The 3,601-nt window shown below is 37.1% G+C and overlaps 1 long non-coding RNA gene across 1 annotated transcript; it reads left to right on the top strand.

The window, feature by feature from the left end:
• Window positions 1-73: 73 nt before the first annotated feature.
• On the top strand, window positions 74-1,427 carry LOC122009793. Its single transcript, XR_006119656.1, has 2 exons — window positions 74-449; window positions 558-1,427. It is a non-coding gene; the product is annotated as an uncharacterized LOC122009793 (long non-coding RNA).
• The last annotated feature ends 2,174 nt before the right edge of the window (window positions 1,428-3,601 follow it).

Below are 3,601 nucleotides of genomic sequence, written 5' to 3'. Positions count from 1 at the left end.
ACAAAGGTTACATGCGTCTTTTTGGCGGGGGAGAGAGGGGGAAGTGGAGGGGTGCTCCCATCCGTTACTTTCTCCTTGCCACATCGTTATCCTTCTCGATCATTCTAATCGGCGGCTCTTCTTCGACGAGACGAGGCGTGTCCCCCCTCGGGTCCCGCATTCTTCGGCGCTTCCAACAGAAGAGGACAGAAACCGAACCCAGCGAAGAGGAGCAGCTTCCTCTCCCCCGTCTCCTCCACGGCGTTCGCCGACAGATCGAGATCGGTACTATTGCTTCACTTCATCTTGCTCCCCCCTTGATCTGCCCTTCTCTGGCGCGCTGATCCAGCGGTTTGAATCTTTCCTGGCCAGATCAGGTTATTTGGTTGGACTGCATTCTTCAATCTCTTCACCGATTCAGGATTTCGCGTTACATCGCCGTTTCTAGATCCTTTTCGGTTTAAAATCGAGTGCGTGGTTTAATTGAGATAGGATTTGTTCTGATTTATTATTTTAATATGTTTCTTTGATTCCATTTCTCGATCCGTTTCTGTTCTCATGCGTGAAATGGTTTTTAGATTTATACTGAGGCAGCCGATGACGAATCCACCGGATGTGACCTCTTGTTTTGCTTCGCAATTGTTTTATGAATCTAAGAAACTGAGGACATTTGCCATGGTTGTCCAGGACTTGGAATTGGCACTGTAACAATGTGAGGTCATGGGACAATTTTTTTTTTTTTTTTTTTTTTTTTTTTGTAACTTAGAAACCACATACCTAGAAGGAAAAGCAATATCCGATAAGAACTGAGAACAAGAAAATGCCATGTTATGAATTGAAGCTACATGTTGGAGCATTCTGATTACATGTTTATTGAATTGCAACTAGTAGGCAAACATTCATCAAGTTGAAGGTATAAGGGATAGAGAGGGACTAAGAAAATTCTAGCTGATAAAGTTAGAAATAGTTTAAGAGATTTGAATTTTATCAATCATATCTTATACACACTTGGATAGAGAGATAAGATCCATGTAGTTGAATCCAAATAGTTGGGATTACATGGTTTGATGTTGGCAAAAGTTTCAATACATTTGCGTATATAGTTCCCACAATATGTTTTGTAGCTAGTAAACATGACTTATTCTGTTTATGCTAATCTTTTCTGATGTACAAACATTTTTGTGGAGATGCTAATTGTCATTTGGAGATCTTAAAGTATGGCATCTACCAGCAAGGCTGATGGGAAGGCAGCATTAGATGCTGCTCATAGATGTTCGATATTGTTACATCTGTTGGGACTATACGCAATATGATTTTCACTTTCTATAGTTTCATTGTTAAATTAATGTCCTTTTAATAGCAGCTCTTTATAGCTTGCAACATAACACTTAGATTTCAAAATGATCTCAAGATTGTGAGTGCAATGATCTATTTTTCTTTAGTAAAAATTATGAATTGAGCTTCATGATTCTTGTATCATTAACCGAATAACCGTTGATAGATATACTAACCCAAGTGTCAGATTTTTATCGTTGCCTGTCCTTACATTGCCTCTATGCTTTGTATTATTGCTGCCACAACGTTAACAGGTCTACATTTCGCTGCAACCACGCTTATGACTGTTGTATTTCGGTGGCTCGGATACATTCAGCCCTTTCATTTACCATTATCCATCCATCCTTATAATTTTTTTTGGTTTTGTAAACTTATCTATAGTTGGTGTAGCGGGACCGATAAGAGGAAGGTGAATTACCTACAATCAAAGTTAAAATGAATCTTTTGCTTTACTTAGCAAGGATAGACAATTAACTTAAGTATATATGTAGACAATAAACATTAATGAAAACAACTTTAAAAGAGTAGGTACAAGGTCAGAATTTTATTTGCTTATAATCTAGGTGGTTGTTAATCCAAGACGTTGAAAAGCTCATTAAGAAACTCCTTCGTTGAAGGGGGAGAAGCCTTTTACACATGTTGATAGCTCACAAATGACTAGGAAAGTTAATACATAAATTGTTGTTACTTTTTTAGGTTCAGAGGTCATTTTATAACCCCTAGAAAATCTTATTCAAGACCAAAAGACACCTTCAATAGGGTGGAAAACGTCTCAGCGTGACAAAGCTTATCATCGAAGATAAAATCTTATCTTCGGCTAATGACTACTGTTTGTCCAGTCTAAGGCGCCTTCAAGGGGTTGAAGACACCTTCTATAAAGGCGTGAAGGCGCCTTCCACCAGAAAGACGCGAGAGCGCCTTCAATACCATTGAAGGCGCCTTCAGCAGTTGCTACCGAGCTCCACACTTCTCCATTGGTTCTTCTGCTGCTCCGCTTGCTTGGATGATTTTGGCCATCTGGAATAGGGTTCATCTGAACCTATTTTCCGACCTTCTCCTCGAGCAGCCTTCCTCCCTGGCTTCTCGTCCCTCGAACCGTCACGCGCGTCCTTCTCGTATGTCAATGTACTCTTCTGCAGCTTCTCATCCTTCGAATGCACCGAGTCCGTCGACTCCCTTTCTGTGTCATTCTTCTCATTAGCTATATTTTTCGCTCGACTTCTTGTGTTCCTAAGCTCCTGCACACTTAGACACAAGGATCAAAAATAATATGACCTAACTTAACTTGGTTGACCACATCAAAATCACCACGAGGTACTTACAATCTCTCCTTTTTTGATGTTCATCAACCCAAATTAAAGTTAAGGTTAAACAACAAGTAATAACATAGCAAATGAAGTTAACCATGATAAATAAGTACAATAGTATAAGTACAAAGATATTTTTAAAAATTGTCCTAACTCTCCCTTAATCACTCTTCTCCCCCTTTAATCACATCAAAATAAAATTTGGAAAAAATAAAATAAATTGTTAGAAAATTTGAAATATTTTTCTAGGGGTACTTAACAAGAATTAGCAGTAGAAAAATTTTCACAGAAAAAAATTAGTTTAACGAATAGAATTGATTTTATCGACAAAATTAAATTAGGTAAATTAAATTTCTAGCATGCATTACTTTGTCTAATAAGATAAAGATAATTTAGGCATGTAAACAAAAATTTATTTAATTATCTAAATAAGATTTAGGAATCCAAAATAAATTATGTCCAACTGGGTTAACCAAATATTTTCTGAGAATTAATTATCTTTCCACTTTTGTAATTTAGCCTTTATGATATCTAAAATACAGTTAAGCTTTCGATGATATTTGTAATTTCTTTCTGGAGCATGTAAAGACTTTGAGCATGAATTGTCTTTTTCTAGTCATTCTATTTTATATTTTAATTTATCATTTTCAAATTTTAATTTATCAAAGTCTTCCAAACGACATGCATTTGTTAAAGTCAATATTAACTTTGCATTCTTTTTTTCTAAATCCACCGTATTTTTAGAAAGTATTTTAATGAATTCAAATAATTCCTCAGGAGGTCGGGAACGTATCTTACTTACAGTTACGATTTTGTTGCCCGATACTCCCCCTTCGTCGCTGCATTCTTCCGAAGACTCTTTCCCTTCATCGATTCTTATCTCGGATGAGCTTTCTTTGTCTTCACGTAAGTATTTGGCTATAAATACTGTTCCGACAATTCCCTTCATCTCGGGTTCTTCAGACAACGACTTGATGTCC

This window comes from Zingiber officinale, chromosome 8A (genome assembly GCF_018446385.1).
Source record: "Zingiber officinale cultivar Zhangliang chromosome 8A, Zo_v1.1, whole genome shotgun sequence".
Classification (NCBI taxonomy): domain Eukaryota; kingdom Viridiplantae; phylum Streptophyta; class Magnoliopsida; order Zingiberales; family Zingiberaceae; genus Zingiber; species Zingiber officinale.
This window is presented reverse-complemented; position numbering and strand designations above follow the sequence as displayed.